This window comes from Pteropus vampyrus, unplaced genomic scaffold (genome assembly GCF_000151845.1).
Source record: "Pteropus vampyrus isolate Shadow unplaced genomic scaffold, Pvam_2.0 Scaffold172, whole genome shotgun sequence".
Lineage (NCBI taxonomy): Eukaryota > Metazoa > Chordata > Mammalia > Chiroptera > Pteropodidae > Pteropus > Pteropus vampyrus.
In genome coordinates this window covers 2,371,052-2,391,162 of record NW_011888953.1, presented here as the reverse complement: position 1 = coordinate 2,391,162, position 20,111 = coordinate 2,371,052, and the positions used below count along the sequence as shown (strand labels likewise).

The following is a 20,111-nucleotide window of genomic DNA, read 5'->3' as shown; positions in this document are numbered from 1 at the left end:
TCCTGAATTAAGTCCACATGGATGTGCAGTATATCTAACCCATGGACTTTAAGACACAACAGTTTATTCACTTGAATCCTTCTGTGATTTCCTGTGATGCTTATACACATAAATCTTAACTGTTAAACATGTTCCACTTTCTACTCAAGTGCTATTACAATAGTCATCTTGAAGGTCTCTGTGGACATTAGAAGAGTTTTATTTTGTGTTGGTTTGTTTTTTAAAGCACGGTATTTAGAAGCTTCTGCTGTGTAAACATTGAGTCATAAACAAAGAGCCATATATAATAGTAGAATTATTTTATGATATGACCATATCAGGACACTTCAAAGCAGGCAGGTAATCTTAAACTTTTCCTCTTCCAAAAACCAGTACGAAAAGTAGTACTTGATATTTGGTTTCTTCTTCAATAGCCTGATGGAATTATATTAAATCCCAATGTGGTTTCCCTTTCAGGCAGAGCCCTGCATTTATATAATTCTCCAAGTCATTGCTTGAGTGTTTCTGTACCTTTCTGTGACTCACGTTTCAGATACATGCTGTGTTTCAAAGAGTATAAAGGAAGAAGAATCCAGCTGCCTTGTAACATCGGCACAGAATAGTCAAACCAAGGTGTATATAGTAATTGTATAGAGACAGGTGGAACTTCTTTTTTGTTACATTTTTGTATGTAGAACAAAACCATAAAAAAAAATTCTTATAGTTATGTTGACTCTACACAGATCAGTTTAAGTTATTTGATTGTAATATGTCGTCTCTGGATTCTAGGTGGCCTTTGCAGTAGCATATACCTACTTTGTTTTAGTGTTCAATCTACACTTGGAGTTGGCATTAAACTCCATGAGAAAATTGCCATTGACTCATATTTCTACATCTGATATGATCTCTTCTCGTCGGGCAAGATATCCACAGCCAACAGGGCATTTAGATTTCATCTAAGAAGATGATACTTGGCTCTACTAACCCCCATGGGTTAAGAATATATATTTTTAAAATTACTACTGTTTATTACTATCTTTTGTGCTTGATATATCAATTACCACTTTAACAATGGTTCCTCATGATTTAGATGATTTCCCTTAAAGGAGATTTGGTTGCTCTCAAATAAGATAAAATAAAAAGGAGTCATTTAGAAATAAAAAGGGACTTTCTATTTATTTGTTGAATATCAGGCTTATAGAGAACCAGCAACCTGATAACCAGCCCTCTACCCTTCCAATACCAGTGTTTTAGTATGCCGAAGGTTAGGAAGTTTCCGGAATGTTATCTAAAAGGCCAGGGGAGCTATTCTAGAATAAATAAGAATATAAGCTCATTGCTTACTTCTTGGTTACTGGCCAAATCAAGTAGGTGAACAGATAAGAAATCCCTAGGTAATTTCAGGTTCTGGTATATAAGAGGGAAAGATGAATCTGCCAACTTGTTTTCCTGCTTTTTGAGGTGATATATTACCACTACTTGAGTCTTAAAAATTTAGGATATAGGATCTAAAAAGTGTCCCGAAATAGCTAGCCTACCTGTTTTAAAATTGCGTGTACCGGTACATGAATGCTCTGAGTTGCTGCAGAGTGAGTAGGGAATGGACAAAGTGAAAGAAATGCACACGTATTCTTGAGCTAAAGTTCACACTGTCATTATTCTCTCATCTTTTGGGTAATAGTATTGGACCAAATAAATGCGTGGGAATAAATAAATGCATTTTTAAACTGAGGGATGGAAAAATTCTAAACAGCAGCACATTAACTCTTGCTAAGTGAAACAAATTTGAGATTTTAATTGCTACACAATTGAATCAACTATCGAATAATAAAGTGTCCTAATATATTGGAATATCTGTGTACAGTTCATTCACTGCAGAGATCAATGGGCACAAGAAGTTCAATTGCAATAAAAAAAAGAACTACCACTTAATATCAAACTTCTGCTTATAAAGCCTAAGTAAGACAGATTTTGTTTCGTGAAATCTATATATAAACCAAGTTGACGTAATCAAAATTATACCTGTTGGAATCATGTAAGTCATCAGCATTAATCAATCCTCCCTTCCACAAACACGTCTAGACATCAACCTTAGGGATCGTGAAGCGCTATTGGCAAGTTTGGAAGCGTAATTCAAGGAACCTTTTATCTAGTAGAGCTTTCAGGAAAATGCCACTCCCATGGGATCCCCCAAATCATTGTGACTAATCTACAGAAGCTTTCAGGAAGTCAATTTCTATGCTCCCTTTTGGTAAGGTATTTAAGTGACTTCTACAAATAAGGTTAAAATGGATGGTAGCGTCTCAGAGAACTAAGTTATGAGTTCTTAGGAAGTGAAGATGCAGCTCACTGGTCTTCTTTCTTGGTTGTAATAATCAAAGAACATAAGTAAAGAGCTAAAGTTATCACCTTAATCTGTACAGATTTCAACAAGTTTATTCTGGGATTCAAAGAGCCACTTTAAAGATTTTCTAACATATATATCCCACTGGATTGCTTTCTCAAGTCATCATTCCAGGGCTAAGGGAGGGGAGAGAATCATATTTGTATCAGTTGAATAAAAACAGGATATCTATGAAAATTGTCCTGGTTACATCATTAGACATTTTAAAAGGCTAACGTCTTGGATATTTCATCCCCACATCCTTTTTTTTTGCCATTTATTTATTTATTTATCTATTTATTTATTTAGCGAGGCAACTCTTGGTTGACCTCACAGATTGCAAGGACCTTGTCAGCTTACAATCCCTTATTTTTTATTTTTATTTTTTACTCCTACAACATCATAATTTTTTTAAAGATAAGCTCCAGAGATGGCATTAACCACTGACTTTGAGGAGCCTAGAAAAATGCAATTTTCTTCCCTAAACTTTTGATCTAGATATTATTCTACAAGATGAAAGAAGGAATTAATGTTTTAACTTTATCCCATGCAATATGCTGTTTCTTATAAATGTTGTATTGCTAGCCTGATAAACAAGTCAATTTGGATATTTTAAAAGGCAATAAATGCATTAACTAAACAAATCATCAGCTCATATGGTGCCAGAGGAATTGCTGCTTCCCAAAAGGCTTAACTTATTTGAAATGATAAATTTATATGCTAGGACAATCTAGTTTTTCTGGTTTTCTAGACTATCAAGACTTGTTTATTGGATCTATGTCTGTGTCTTTTAACCTATGTTATTCAAAATCATGGCCAGCCGCAGACAGTTTTACAGTGACTCTAATGCTGGGTAACCCTCCACTCCTTCATGTTAAATGAGTTTGATTTAAGTTAATGGTAAAAGTGTTGTATTTTCTAATATTTGTGCTAAAAACCTATGAATTACATTCTGGTTTTTAAAATTATTTCTCAGAGCTTTGGCTAGAAATTATGTCAAGTATTTGTCCTTTGTGTTAAATTATTACTTACGAACCTGCTTAGCACTCAAAAGTTACAAGTCTTCCTTAATGGTTAAGGCTTGGCTTTAGGGCAAGAGGTTGGTCAAAAATCCACTTTACCAAGGGGAGACTTTCCAGAATAAGTAAATGGATGAGAGTTTTTCCTTCTCCCAGGCCTAGTGAATACACACCATCCCTTTAGGGTTCTATTACTTTTTTAAGATAACAAATTACGGAGGTGCCACTTAGGTCTATTGTATGCCCCTTTGCCGGGCTTCCCCTGAGACTTCCTGACCCATTATGAGGTATTCATATTTATACTGAACTACAAAAAAAGCTGGTCAGACTACACAGGAATGACAACATCAGTGACTGTAAAGCAAGTTTCTTTGGTTCAGAAAAAAAGTGTAATATTTAAGCAAGAGATGTTTTATTAGCTTTTAGAGCAATCCCCTCTATTCTCTGAACTATTAATGACCTGTTGTACAATTCTGTGCCTGCTAAGTAACTGACACGTAAACACTTAAGGAAAACATGGGATGAGTATAAGTGATTAGATAGAGACTCCATTTGCAACCTTTCTTTATGATACCTATTATGGTCATTAAATAAAAGCGATTTGAGTTGGTCCCTGAAGCTTTACACAGATTCACTCAGTAGTAGTGTTTGCTTTTCTAGTCTTCTCATTTTTAGCATCAGAGAATGCAACTCGATCATTTATTTCCTTAGCTGAACTCTACAGTTCTGTGCAAAAACAAGTCTTCTTTGAAAGCCACTATTAAGTTCCTAATCCAAACTTTATTAAAAAGACTAAATATTGCAGACAAGGAAGTTAAGACAAATCCTCAGAAAAGTAATGATCAAGACCTACACCCTACAGAAGCCTTCTAGTGCAGCAAAATTTGAAATCCAGAATATGTTTATAGTTGCAATGTTTTATTAGCTAGCAAAGTACTTTCCACAAACTACAGAAGCATGTAGATAATTAGTTGCACCAAGCAAACTAGTGAGAGAAGCAGCACTAACAACTTTTCTTAGTCTCTATCTAAAGTAAGCAAAGTTCTCCTTTTTTATTTAGGGCTAATTATCAGAAGTAGGATGTGAAAAAAGTGTCTTTCTCAGGGTCACTCTCTCCAGTGTTGAGGTTCCCTATCTTAAATTCTACTCTACATTTACATCTCCATCTAAGAAATTCCCTTGAGGGACAAACATACCATCCCTTCTAACACTTAAGAGTATGTCATCTATCTCACATTTGACTACACAAATGGTAAGTCATTGGCTACCATAGATTTTGCTCTAAAGTCATGCTATTAGAAAATTTTAAAAGACTTCAAATACTGATAGCTTTTTTTGTTGTTGTTTGGCGATTGATCTCTGCCCAAAGCCATTACAATTTAGAGACTGGAAACAAAGTTTGCTCTTGAATGCCAGTGATCTAGCAAGTTAATTCATGTAATAAATCTATATCCCTACCATATGCCAGGCTCTCATCTAGAGCTTGTGATATGTCAGTGGGAAAAATGGAGATCTATTTACTTACAGGGTTTACACCCTAGCAGCAAAAACACATACACGGAGTATAGTCTTTCAGAAAGTGATAAATGCTCTGGAAAAAAGAGAGCAAAGCAGATTGGGGAGACAGGGTTGGGAATGGCTTAAACAGGTTTTTTTAAAAACATAGAAAGACTACCACATTGTTAAAAGTTAAATTTATCGAATATTTATTATAGACCAGGTGTGCTGCTAAGACTCTCATTTAATCCTATGGGAAAAATATCATCCCTGTTTGACAGGAGTAGAAGCTCAAGCACAGTTAACCAGACCTCTGAAAGTCACACAGGTCTAATACGTAAGCGCTTAACGTCTCTGTTTTAGAGCAATACATACAAAGAGAAAATTAAGCTAGTTCTTCACATAGGCGGAATATACATTAGCCAGAAAATACATTCGGAAAAGAGGAATCGATAGCAATGCATGAGGGATGTTTATGTCAGCTTGGCTAGAATACAGAACCTGCGCTAGTTTATACCAGGGGAAAAGGTTGAAAGGTGGGTCAAACTGGATTAGAGTAATTTACAAAACTATATTTTGTCTAGACGGTACCCGGAAGACTTTGAGGTTTTGAGCAATGATATGGAGGTTGAGGTGGTGACAAATCCCAGTATAGTGCCATGGCATCAACAAGTCACATAGCTTTGTAGTATGATAGTTACATGGACTTGCCACTTGCCACACTGCTGGTTTCTTTCATTTAGATACTTGGCTAATCTTTTGGAAACAAAGCCTTTTAATTGAAAGGTTAAGGTTTAACAATCTCAAATGTCAGATTCAAGGTTATCTTATTTTGTCAAGCTCTGATGCTCGCTGACTCTCAAACTTCAAATAAACAAAGTGTCCTAAAGGTGGCTTAAAAAAAGTCAAAAGCCATTACATCTTACAATCTTCATTCTCAGATCTAAAAAAAGGATTTCAATTATGTCAGTTTTATAAAAACTCATATAAGTGAAATGATATTTTGAAATGTGAGCACTTAAAGGAACATCTTTTGTAAAAGGCAGTTATTGATTAAAATAGTCATGTCATTATAGCTCCTTGTTTGAAGCAGAATATATAGCAATTTCCCATTTTACATATGTTTTTCCATATAAGTATTGATAGACTAGAAAGATCAGAACCAAGGAAATGCTGGATAAGAAGGGTGGAAGCAGGATGAGAGACAGATTTCTGGCTTCTTATACATTTAGAATAGTGATATTTAGGGTGACATATGCCTTTCTGTATGTTTAAAATTAAATTCCTTAGGGATATGCTAATTCATCAGTAATATTTAATATGTAGGTAATCTATATTCTAACTTGGGCTAAAGATAGACTCATGAAGATATTCTAGGTTCAGTCACATGAAATTAAACTCAAAGGCTAAGAGAACCTCAAAGTGAACATATGAAAGAATGTTGCCACAGTCAGCTTTTGGTAGTATCTTCTTAGACATCATTAATTCATACTTACCTACTCAAGTTTGTTGAGAAAAACTGTTGATATATTAAAAAATGAACAGTTAAGTTTTGAATTAAATGATAACTAGGATTTGGAAAAACTCTCATGCTAGAATTTTGAAAGCTGGTCATAGTATGGTCTATGGTTGGTTTCTAGACTGGCATTCTTGGACCCTTTGGGATCTGTGCAGACAGTAATGAGTTGACAACCTAATTAAGCATTCTAAAGAGTCTAATGGACATCTCATCTTTACCCACAATACAGCTTCACATGCAAATTAAAAAAAAAAAAAAAACAGGTTTCTTTGATATGGACAGAAATTGTGTTGTCAAAATGATAACTTTAATTACCCAGTGTTGAGCCAAAGGTTTAATCTATTTTCTCAGTTTTTATTAGTTCTTTAGTAGGCAGTTTAGTGGACACTTTTAAAAGCAGAAACAGAAGAGAATAAGAAGTTGTCCTTGGATAAAATATCAGGTTGAAAACCATTTACCACTATTATTATTAGCCAGGTGACTACACCACTGGGACAGACAGATGTATGAACTATGATGAATACTCCATGGGTAGAAGTTAAACCAAGGACTTGAAAAGACCACATCATCTGGAGAATTTCAGTAACAGCTTGTCTGCTTTTTCAGGCCCTGAGCAGATATAAACTAGGGGAACATATGGATATTACTCATTATAAATAACCTTAAAGTTTAAAAAAAAAAAAAAAAGGACTCAGAACTGTTTTACTTAAACCAACAGATGATAAGATAAACTAGTTTCCCATTTTGCTCACTCTATAACAAATTACAATTAATATTGCAAATGAGAGTAGCTTGAGTCACTCATTTACTTGGCCATCTGGTTATTGTTTATTGAATACCTACTGTGTGCCAAGCACTGTATTATGCTGTGTATACAGTGACAAAATAGACATGGTCTTTGCTCTCAGGAGCTTACCATATAGGCAAGGGAAACAGAACAAGCAAGTAGTAGTTCAAACTAAGTGCTTTAGAGAAAATGTTTCTGATTAGAGTAGAAAGTTTCATTGCCATTAATGGTGTCTAATAAGAGGAAAATTACTTCAAGGAATTTTATATAAATTGCTTTCTTATTAATATCAACCATGGAAAGCTGCAAATTTTGCCTTAAGGGCTTAATTACCCTCTTCAACAGACAGTTTTAAAATTATGACATTTATTTAAAACATTCATTAGATGAGGGATATTTAGTTAGTATTTGGGAGTCTCCTATAACCATACTGCAAGAGTGTCCGTGTGATAGAGTGAGAGAAAAATCTCGTGATACCAATGATGTTTCCTGCAAAGTTACCTTAAAATCCAAAGTTTTGAATCAATGCTGTTTTCATAAACACCACAAAAAAACACTATGCTCATTTGGCATTCAGTTTTGACACTTCAGAAGTGCAAGCAATTCAAAGATGACATGAACTTCTATATTCTAGAACCAAATGTGTTCTTTGGCACCTTTCATTGCCGATTTTCTAAGAGTACAATAGTGTCACTTTCAAATCAGCCCAAACTACTAAATCACAGATTTAAATGAAGCAATTTATGGAAATGTAACCGGTACCCCAAGCCCCACCCTGCTATGGCTTTGGTTGTTGGAGGAGCATTACCTAGTTATAGAGCTTTAGCAGGGAAATAGCAGGTAGAACTTGGTTAATGTGAGCCTTCAGCAAGTAAATGGACTTTATTATCCTCCCAAATAGTAAGCCCTCAACAAGTGTTCTCTGCATGAGGTGTTAGGAGTCCAAATCTTAACACAGAACACAGTTGCATCCATTGTTTCTATCAGAGTTTTTGTATAGAAAGCTGAACATTTGTATCTCCATATATAATTTATTTTGCATATAGATATATCTACAAGACCCACAACAGTATGATCTGTTGCTTGACATGAAGCTAAGATTTTATCTTAGACTGTTCACATGTCTATTGAAACTGGCAAACTTTGACCTTTTATTTTCTATAATTGCCTTTATTTTCAAACCTGTTCTTCCTCCTCAGGAAAATTTTTTTCTTAGTTCTAGCATTCCTCTGTAATCTTGCCTCATCACCACCTTAAGTTCCTGCTTTTAAACTAGCTATATTACCTTGTATCACATGTCTTGTCCCTCATAATTAGCTAACTCATATCGCAGTGTTATTTTGATATTTTCTACACACATAGCATAAGTATCTTTGAATATATTAAGGATACCTGATGTAAAGAAACTCTTTGTGGGATAAATTCTTCTTTCATCTCCTTAAAACACTCCAATGAGAGAATCTAAGTTGTGAGAGACTCTAGTTGTAACTGACCTACTTTCATGGCTGAATTCTTATAGTAAGGCCTTATCAGATCTTATGCCTTTCCTCATTTTGTATTAACCAGGTATCAGTATTAAGTTCAGAGATTCACTATCAACCTGAGATTCAAATCCCTAAGTAAGCTGATCTCTTCCATTTACTGTGGACACACACACACACACACCCACACACACACACACACACACACACACACACACACACCCCATGCTTTCTCATGTTGCTCCTTAACCTGTAATCCTGTAATACTTATTGCCTTCACATACTTGAATTCCTACCTGTCATTCAAAGTCCACTCAAGGTGTATTGGCTTAGGGAAGTCTTCCCTGACCTCTTACCAGTCCTACCATTTCCTACACTTGCCATGACCTTTTGTTGTCCTTTGATTCATACGTAATTTTCCCCCCAATTCAATGAAGTTCTGAGGTCAGGGAATCATCTGTCTTACTTTTCTAGGCCCCATTAGTCTGGTGAAGAGCAGTGCACTTAAAACATTAGGGGTAATACATATTTTCCATTTGCTCCTTACTATTCAGTTAAGCAAATCTTTTCTCTACCTTCTCTGCTGATTTTTCATGAAATACAGGTTTTTTTTTCTCAACTGCTAAGCAATCTCCACTCACAGTCATCCTGCCAATGCAACCAGGTTAATTAACCCAAGTCGGCATTTTGTTTTCCTGATTTAACAAAGAGATCTACTACTTAGCAAATAAAGCTCTAAGTTCTCGACCTGACATCTACGGCTCATTGCAATTCATCTCTCCTTTTCAAGTAATATCACTTCTTACCTTTCTGACAACTGTACTTTCTCTTGACCAAACTGGCCAGTCAGTATTCTTTGGATATACACCTGAGTGATTTGTTTATGTGCTTCTGCTTAGAATGCATTTGTCTTCTATTCTGACTTCCACCATTACTTTGAAGGCTAAATCCATTATTACACTGGTGTCCTTTTTTCTCTCTGGACCCTACTCTGTACTACTTAATTATAATACAACCACCTGCTAGTTGAGTAGTTTTCATTTTCTCGAAATTTCTCATAAGCAGAAATTGTTGATGTCTATGTGTTCACTATCAGGTGTTAGATAAACATTTTCATCTGACTTTTAATTATAACAAACTTTTAGTTATTGAGAACGTTAGACTAGGGGATAAATCAGAAATCCCAAAGAACAAGTTATCAGCAGTTAAGCAAGAATCTATGCATCAAGATACCCTTCAGAAGACAGCTTGGACATTGAGTAAGATTACTGTTTTGACTCAAGTATATGTATGTTTCTGAAAAGCTTCAGCTACAGCTGAACCTTGATTCAGGCAAAAATCAATATTAAATCTCCTTGTTACCAACAAGCTATGAATGCAATGGTTACATATTTGGTTACATATTTGTTTTCTACTTCAAAATTGGAATTGCTTTTAAGATGTCTGACATTAGAAGCAAAGGTTAAAAAAAAAAAATCAAAACCAAAAACTAACTCCTCCCACCCCAAGCTGATATAATTAATGCACAGTTGAGACTTTGCTTTAAAGGACAGGTGTTTGAGCACCTACTATGTAACATTCTGACTTCTGATCTTCTAATTTGGAGGGTGATTATGCATTTCCTGTCTTAATTAACATTGTGCCCCAAAGCCAATATGGTGCAGCATTCTTCATATGACTATACTAGACCTCTGACAAAAGTTCAAACACATTTGGCTTATTTCTACTGCACTAAATGATAGCAAAAAGTACGTTAGCATCTGTATTACATATTACAGAACATTAGAATAGATCTTGGCCCCCTAACAGGACACTTAAAACATAAAAAGTGAGGTCTTTTGGGTGAAATGTTTAGAACGATGAGGGTAGCTGCATCCAATATGGATACATTTAGTGATGTTATTCTTTACTTTTCAGTTATTTGGGTTTGGATTAACTCTAGATCTCAGGAAGACTCAACTGTCCTGCCCAGATGAGATTTAAGTGGTATCTTAAGCCTGTGCTGATTTAGAAAGCATTGCAACATTCTCCTGTTTGTCCCTTGCATTGAATAGTTTCAAGGTCTATAGGAAAGACAGTCTTAATTTTCAGCCTGAATGTGTTCACCTCTAGATTTTAGCTTGCCTAAAGCTCACAAACAATGAAAATAAGACCATTCGTTAACATCGACTTAGCTATTACACAGAGAATTGTAGTTTTAGAACAGGTACATTTCTGAAGCAGCAGCACTGAGGAAGTATTTTTAATGGCTTCCTCTTGAATTTTCATTTTGAGGACACTCATTTTACTGAAGGATAAAATGAAACTCAGATGTTATATCTCTAGTCTTAAATGGCGAAGCTGAGTTGTAAACACAGCCATTTGAACTTCGAGCCCAAGCTTCTAATCTCTAACCTACGTTGCCTCCTCAAAGCCGGAATTCCAATTCTCTGCTTCTGGATGGTATCCTTGTATTTTTCCATCTAAAGTGTGATGTCTGCTAAGCACCAGTCTCCGATTAACATCAGTCATTCTTAGGACTGTTTTGCAAGGTGAGTGAGGCAAGTAAGGGGCCAGAAACGTTGAGTAGCAAGTCTAAGGAATGGCAGGTCTAGATTCTACATTCTTTGCATCACATGATATAGACTTTCTTCTAGATTTCTACTCACTGGTAGTTCTTCCATTGCCAACCTAGCAAATACTTCACATAATAAGTACTTGCTAAATATTCCGATAAACACCAAGAAACAAAACATAAAGATTCATGCTCGAATTCTGGCTCTATCACTTAATGATATGATCTTGGACAAGCTGATATCTACTGATCCTACTTGACTTAAGAAATGCAGATATCTTTTCTACCTTAAGTTATTTAAAGTGAAAGTCAAATGGGAGAATGGAGCATTACTTCATAAACCATAAAGCTCTATAAAACCTAAGTGCAGCAGATTAATTTACCATTATGGAGAGGGCTTCATCTGCATTCTGGGCATGGCATGAAAAACAAAATAAAAAGTTTTATAGGTTAGAGAAAACCATCTGGTTCAAGGGTAATGATCTAGTTTACTGGAATCTTTTTTTAAAAGAAGTAAAAAAAAAGACTGGGACAGTCTCCTAATAAATGGAGATTAATTATGCTCTTTAAAAACCCCAAAGGAGGAGAAAGAATTTGGAAGCAAGGTGGTAATATAAAACTAAGGAATATATCAGTTTTCCTAAGATCAAGAAAGCAATACTTGTAGAACAAATGTCAAGGCCTGAGATTTTTTTATCTTTCTGCATCTTAAATGCTTTGCTTTATTATTTCCGTGACTGTAGGAATTCAGTTTGTTATGCTTTCCACTGAACAACTGAATTATAAAACAATCAAATTATGAAAGTTACTCTTAGATCTGTGTTGTGCTTGCTGAAATGCAGCTGGATGGACCCTACTGCTAGAGTTTTGGTTCAGTGGTTCTGGGAAGGGAACCAAGAATTTGCATTTTTAACAAGTTCCCAAGTAATGCTGATGTAGCTAGTCTGGGGACACCACAGTCAGAACGACTGTCTTAAATGAGTCCTCTCTAGCTGTGAAACAGACACCACACTAAATGTCCAATCTTGAAAGACTGAATGAATTTGATTATTAAATGAGAACTTACTGCAGTTCATCTGTCACATAAAGATCTAAGTCTGTTCCTAAGTAGCATTTTGCATCACATTGCTAGGGAGAAATAGGATAGAGAAAACCTTTAACCACATATCCCTCACCCAAATTTCTTCCAGGTTGGACAGTGTTTCCAATCCAGATTTTTCAGGACTGTTACTTTCTATGCTACCTGCTCCCTCTACTCTGTGGTTACCTAAAAATTTAAGTGACAACCTTCACACATCCTGACTCCTGGTAACTTCCTTAGACCCGAACACTCACTCAACCTGTCCCCCTCACTCAGAGCTCTTACCAGTTTAAGGCAATTAAAGGTTTCTTGTCCTAAGTTACAAGTTATGGTAGCAGAGAAAAATTGTAAGCTGATTCTATTGAGGCAAGAGCTTTTATGTTCCTGACATTTCAGAAGCTTTAATGTTTTGCTATCTTGATGATGTAAGAATTAGTAAGAGTTAGACAATTATTAGAGTTCAAATAAGTTTAGAAGACGAGGAAAAGGATGAAGTTGGAAGAGAGGAGCTTCTACCTCAATTAAAAAAAAAAAAAGTTACTTCCATTTTCAGACCAGGAAGCAATTTGTTCAGATTTTGCTTACCCGAGAGCGGCAGGCTTCCTTCCAGGATAGGAGAAGGATTGGGGAAGGGGAATAACCATGGCAACCTGCCCAGCTAAGTGGGCAAGGATAGTATGAGGCCGCATGCACTCAGAAGACTTTATTTCTAGCCTAGTCACTACATTGAGTACGAATGGTTCCTCCCTTCCCACTTCCTTCTGCTGTAATGCTGACTTCAGGGGGAAGAACTGCCCCCTCTCTTTAGCAGTCTGAAAGGGGGTGGGGAAGGCTTCAATGAGACCAGAGGTCAACTTGACCAAACCAAGCTGCAGGCTTCCACACGGAGAACAGAGAGTAACTCCTGGTCTGTTCTAGCGTGAGCACAGCAGACATGCTGGCTTTGTTACTATTAAGTGCTCGAATGATTAACATTTTCCAGGTAGACATGTGGTGTCCAATTTTACAAAGAAATTCTCCATTCTGCCTTCAGTTCTCACGAAGGTACATAATTCAGTTGTTCAGGGGGCAAAGCCGAAACAAAACATAAATTTCTAACTCAGACAGAATAAGTATTTTAAGCATGTTAGATTAACAGTCTTCCCAACAAACCTGGGGGTAAGCTCAATTATTTTCTCCAGATAAGAAAGCTTAAGTACAGAGAGGTTACACAATTTGCCCAAGGTCTGGTAAGCAACAGTGGTGTAGCTGGGACTCGAACTGAGGCAATGGGAGTCTAGAACCCACACTCCCAACCACTATTGGATTGCGCTAGGTGGAAGGAAGAAACTGGCATGGGCTAGCTAGCCCTTGGTGTCATACTTAGCATTATTTGTTCCCTTCATCAGAAATTAGCATGTTTTTTGAAGAAGAGGAGACTTAATGGCCTGCTTTCCTTCTGATTTACACAACTAATAACGTTAGGATATGTTTCCATGTGTTAGGTTGCTGTTAAACACACCTATCTGATGCTACAGCTGGTTCATCTAAACGTGACTCTGGCCTACCTCTGTGCAATTCAATGGCACAGCTTCAACTTTAGAATTACCCAGCAACACTAGAATTTTTAAGTACCACATCCTGTTACTGAGGTGCTTCGTGTTCTCAGTATAGTTCTCATTCTGGTTCTGTTCAGCAGGTAGGAAACCTTATGTGTTTGGTAGTTACTGTAACCTCCCCAACCAGTCTGCTTTCAAGTCTTTCCACGTGGGGAGACATGTTCTGAGGACTATGAAGTCTGCAGCAGCCTTCTCAAGCATTTCACCATCTTAGCTTTGCATTTAAGGAAAGCATTAATTAAATCCTCAAGCCAGGACAGACTGAGGAAGAGACATACATGCAGTCTTCAGAACTATACAAGTAAAAAATATTGGTGGTAGCCAGCTTAGGCTTATAGACATATGAGGGTAGAATTAGAAATGAAGCAGCTGTACCAAACTCACTGTACCCCACAAGAGCTCACACCTCCACAAAGCTTCCTGCTGACCAAGAGTCTTCTTAATCTAAGACTTGACTGAGCAGGCCAATAAGTTCACCCCCAACAAGTTGGTCAGTAGCTTCCAGAGGTCCCTGTACCACCTTCATGACAACGAGTGTCTTAAAAGCAATTCCCTTCAACCCAAGCAAGGTGACTGAAATCTATTCAACTTTTTGAGCAAGGCAACAAATAAGCCAATGCATAAGAATTTGGACTTTACTTGAATCTAAAACTATAAAAAGTCTTGAGTAGAAATGCAGACTCTGGATTCTGTCTTTAACAAATTAGGCGAGGCTTTTAACAAGTACCGTGGCTTCCTTTCCTCTCTTATATTTTCAGGTAAAGATCAAGTGTGTCCAAGATCATGGGAATGGCAACTATATATGTGTCTTAGTTCAAATTTGAAAGACATTTCCCTTCCATCTGCTTGTTTTGGTCATTCATTAAAAATGTAAGAAGGTATAGCTTAAGAACTAGTTTCTAAGGTAGTCATTTAGATAAGAAGGGACAGAACTAAGTAGGATGGGAAGGAAGAAGTTAACTTATTCACCAACAACAGGAAAACAATCCAGTCTTGCCTTAGAAGGAAGTTGATTAGGAATTTAGAAGTAATCTGTCTCAGAAATATAGGTTGGAAAAGACCACATGGTCTCCTTTGTGCTTTCTCTGACCGTCCATATTGCACACTCCATCTTGCATTGTATAGTATTTGTTGTTTACTGTCACATACTCAGAGCTCCACCAAAAAGGTCTTTCGCCAAAGATTAAGGAGAGCTCAATTCCAAATATTCTCGAATTCTGGTCTATGGCCATGTCACCCTGAACAAGCCCGATCCCGTCTGATCTCGGAGGCTAAGCAGGGTCAAGCCTGGTTAGTACTTGGATGGAAGACCGCCTAGGAAGATCAGGTACTGTAGGTGCAAAAAATAAAAAGTAAGGAATTGTAAGGCGACAAGCTTCTTGCAATCTGTGAGGTCAGCCAAGGGTTGCCTCGCCTAAAAAAATAAAAATAAATAAAAATAAAAATTAAAAAATTAAAAAAAAAACACAAATATTCTGAATTCTGAAGACAAGAAACTTTCTTACAGGGTCATTGAGGCTTATCTTCCTTCAGTGAGAGAGAGTCAGGACCTGGGGTGGGCAGGCATCAGGCCCAGAGAAGAGCAGCCTAATCAAGATCTGGCTGCTGGTGTAAGAAGCAAGCATGGAGATGTCACAGACACGGAGACAAGTCATTTGGTAGCGGCAATGCTCCCCCATTCCCAGCTAGTTCCTCCCTCTTCAAGAGTCAGTAGATGCTTCTGTGTGGGGAGCCAACCTCAAGCCTGTAAGAAGGTCAGTTACATATCCCACCAAAACCATTCCAAGAGCCTTATCAGATGTTCAAAGGCATTTTTGTAGCTGCTTTCTTCCCTCAGCCATACCTTCTGTTTGAGTTACTCTGTCTTACCTCCTTCTCCCCCATTCCTCTGCTTTGCCTGATTAGGGCCAGAAATTTTTTCATTAAGTCCCTTTATAGTGCAATAACAACATTTACTATTCATGAAGTCGCCCCTCCATAATCTTTAAGTCTTTCCATGTGTCTGGAAGCTTATTTCTGCTCTGCTCATTTTACAGAGTGCCTCTCTTCCTTCCAAACACAAACTAAAAAGAAAGAGGAAAAGGTAGTGGGGGCGGGAGCGGCGGCTGGGGTGGAGATAATATTCAGATTCTTTAAGTGTTTTTAATCCAGTTAAATTTCCCTTTGGACTCAAACAGCTCCCTGCTGAAACCAACTGTGGACCTAAATTCCAGGCTAAGAATTAAGAGGAAAGGATGGCAGAAACAAATAACAGAGTCAGCTCTATGCTATGAAAACCGCTATGTTGACTGGGGCTCCATGGTTTTAACCCATTCATTTTTCCCCTTTTCTTGAATTCTTACTTAATCTTTCCAGCCAGCTTACAGCAAGCAAGGAAACACCATTTAAGGGCTCTGGGCTTCTGGGGATTTAAAACAAGTTTGTTCAGTCTCTTGAGCAGATAATTTCTTAATGCCTATGTAAGACAAAGTTCATGTTTTAATGCCATAGGTTGTCAGTCACCAGGAAAAACCTTCTGGGGACACATATCAGGTCCCTAGCCTTTGTCACACGGCAAAAATAAACACCCTTGGAGGAGTTAATGAGGCGGTCAGCAACCACACCAGAATCTTACCAGGGCTGCCTGCAGAGCTTCTAAACAAGTGTGTACACACACACACACACACACACACACACACGCACGCACGCACACACACGCGCGCACACGCGCGCGCACACACACACACACACACACAAAGAGAGGCGCTTATGAAATGTCACAAGCTGGACATCTGGAGTCCGATCCCAAAGGTAAGAGCATTCCACGGAAGCATTCCTTGGACGTCAGGCCACACAACCGCTGGCACACCCAAGTACACCGTCTCAATTCCAAGATTCCCCAAGAGTCCCACATCTGCACCCCAAGGTGTGTGTGCGGGGTGGGGCGGGGGGGGAGAGTGAAGCAAAGGAGGGAAGGGAGGTCGCAAAAAACGGAGCCAAAGGGAAGAAGGGTTTGAAAGCTACTCACAGGCTGGCTAGCGCCTCTGCGAAGCGAGCATGACCTGCCCGCGCCCGAGCCTCCAGGCTGCGCGCAGCCGACACGGCGGCCGCGCTTAAATAGCTGCCGGCCCGGGAGCTTCAGCCGCGCGGCCACTGCCGGCGAGATATGGTTCCAATCAGATGCTGGCAGCTGAGGACTCCCCAGGAATGCGCCGGGATGTTTTTGCTGCCTGGGCTCGGTAACTCCCCCTCAACGTGTCTGCTGAGTCTTCCAAACTTAACTGTTTATTAACTCGAGCTGCAGCCGCGCAGAGGACCCGGCTGCCCTCGGCTCGCGAGCCCCGCCAGCGGGGGGCGATCGCAGGGAGCCCGGCGAAGCGGAGGAGGAAAAGGAAGGGCGCAGTCAAAACCCCAGACTCACTGGAGCTGGGGCCAGGGGACGGGGGAGGGGGCAAGTAAGGACAAGAAAGGGGAACTCTGCAGGAAAGGGGTGGGACCCGGACCTTCATCTCACAAATTCCTTTCTGGATTGCCACTTGGAGCGATATGGCGCACGAAGTCATCCTAACCCGTTGGGGCTCTTTGAACAAAGGGCTGCCTTTACTTCTGACTTTCCTGGATCTGCTGTTTCTACAGCTGAACGTGTGATTGCCTCTTTTAAAAGAATTTGTGTGTCTTTCATTTACAGACGTGAGTGCACTTAAATTGGTGGGAAATCTGTGTGTGTATGTGTAAAACATACTGTATGTAAGAAATATAGCCCTATATATACAGACACGAAAACAAAACTCTGTGAAATCTATATAAACAAAAATGTTCACGTCTATATAACCTATCTAAATAAGCTATATACCTGATATAAACAAAGATTATATACTGGCTTCACTCACACTGTGTATTTCCATGTGTAGACACATAACATGACTTTATCTGCACTAATTTCCATAGCGTTTCCTATACTTCTATGAAAAATGTGAAATATGAGAACTAAAATATTGAAAATATTGACATAGTTCTCAGCAGTCGAAAGGCACTCCATAGCATATTTTAGAAACCTTCCTTAACAAGGTAGGAATTAATTTTCTTCATATTTTATAATCATGATTAATTGTAGGACACCTTCAGAAGTTCTGCTGTTTTTTAAAAAGGTTATGAAATTATTTTTGTGAAAAGCATGTCTATTGTCTCCTCCCTTTCTTTTAAGTCAGAGACAGTGTGTGCTAAATGTGAAAATGCCAAATTGTGAGTCGGATGGGAACGGGGTTATGGATTCAATTGAGTAAGCAACATACTGTGGATTTGCATTTTACCTCTGGAAACTGGGGGTTCAAATCAGGCTCATGAGACAACAAGGATGCATTTTGTGGTCCAAGCTTAGCCCCGCTGCAAAGCCACTGTGTAATTTGAGGCAGCTCAATGTGAGTGGCAGGCAGCCCTTGCTCACAAGTAGGTCAGGCTTGGAAGAGCCAGGGAGCCAGGGGTGTAGAGCAGTACAGCCAGGTGACAATTAGAACATCTCCTCTCCTAGACTCTTCTATTTCTGTCACCTGTCTCATCCTCTCACACCTGGGGATCTGTGGGTGGAGAGGGTAGTGCTGACAGCTTTCAATATTCCTCTGAGGTAATTCGTTATTACTAAAAAAAATGACTTTGTGTGAATGACAAGAGGTATATAAACTTTGGTCTTAGGATGGTATTTATAACATTTATGTAGAGAGCTTTAATTCTGGTGCATCTTAAAACATAGTGTTTTACTTCTGCGATCCAGAGTCCAGAGGGATGGGTTCATTTCCAAAGGCTGAGTAGCTGGAGAAATGACAGCTGATTTCAGGCAAAGAGAGGCTTTGACAATTCATAAACAAACACAAAAACAAAAAAACCCGGGTCTCTGTTGTCCCCCAAATTGTAATACTTTCTCAACTCAGAAGTGACCACCTAAACTTATTTCTCTTACTGAGAAAGGTCAACTTATGTTCGCTCTACCCCACCAAATGGAAGGGATTTGTCTAAGAAACTAGAGGAAGAAAATGATTTCATCTGCAGTGAGTTGTAGTTTCAAGAGAAGTCTTTGATGAAAACAGTTCATTTATGAGCAGTGGGCTCATACATACAGCTTAAAAAAGGACAGCTCTGTCATTCTACACAGAAATCTTAAGAGTTGACAGTGGAGAAGTCTATTTGAAGTGTATTTTTATATCTCTAAGGCACTGATATTGCTTCTGGCAGTAATTCAGTGTTTGCTCACATGAGGAAAAAAAAAGGAAATCAATTTAACACTTCTTATCCCTGGTGGAACATAGTCTCCTGTTCTATCGAAGTTGTTCACTTTCCCGTAGGTCTAAAATGAACATCCTTGCCACTGGAGAATCACCCAAACCCACCCAGACTTTAACCCTGCCTAGACCATGGTATTTTCTTATGACTACTGAAATTAATGTTTAGAAAATTAAGGTGAAGAAAATTAAGGTGAAAAAAATTCAATGCAGTGTTTGAAAAACTATGATCTTTCCCGGACTCTTCTTCTTGCCCAAAACCTGCCTGTGAGGGAGAAGGAAAAAAATTAAACTGACGACTGCATTCCCAGCCTAGGAAAGGGGTAGTTAATCCCGTGATGGCTTGCTGAAGAATGCATGGTTTATTATTAAAGTAATCTCTTAAGATTTTCCTGGAATGTGCTTCCACAGCAACTCTGCCTGTGGCAGCTATCCTATGTGTGTGTCTTTTCTTCCATAATTAAGCTGGTTTTTCCTCCTTCAGCTCACAGATCTAATGCTTTCTCTCTCTCTTTTCTAGCCCTTCTTCTACCCCATTTCTCTACAGCTCTTGTCTCCTTTATACATCTCATTTTGAATCCTGCCATTTCCCATGAACTGTAAATGGCACTTTGGACTTAGCCATAGGTAAACTGTATACCTTGAAGCTTTGCTGGACACTTCCAGATGTTCAAATCAAACAAGGACTGATTGAAGTCTGTGGATTTAGCAAGGTCACATCTTTTTTCTTTCTTTTTTTTTTTCCCCCTCCTCAGGGTCATTAAAAGAAAAAAAAAAAAAAATGAAGAGAATAGCTATTGTTCCCAGAAAATGTTCTTTGCCCTTGACTGGTCCTGCATTTTTGTATATGCAGAAAAACTGGCCCTATCAGATTTGCTGTTGGCAAGGCAGGACAAACATCGGAGGCTTTTTCCTATCTGTCTGTCTGTCTAGCTAGTTAGCATCTAAAATATTTGGAGGG

General features: G+C 38.4%; 1 protein-coding gene and 1 pseudogene across 2 annotated transcripts in view; one reads left to right on the top strand and one right to left on the bottom strand.

Moving 5' to 3' along the window:
* DAB2 (DAB2, clathrin adaptor protein) overlaps positions 1–17,340 on the bottom strand; it is a 49,476-nt gene extending 32,136 nt beyond the window's left edge. The window contains exon 1 of one of the 2 annotated variants that reach the window (XM_011370690.1): positions 16,906–17,340. The gene's annotated coding sequence lies outside the window, so the exon portion shown is untranslated. The remainder of the gene's footprint in view (positions 1–16,905) is intronic. The other variant, XM_011370689.2, reaches the window with a different exon arrangement.
* On the top strand, positions 15,119–15,237 carry LOC111746034 (annotated as a pseudogene).
* Positions 17,341–20,111: the final 2,771 nt, after the last annotated feature.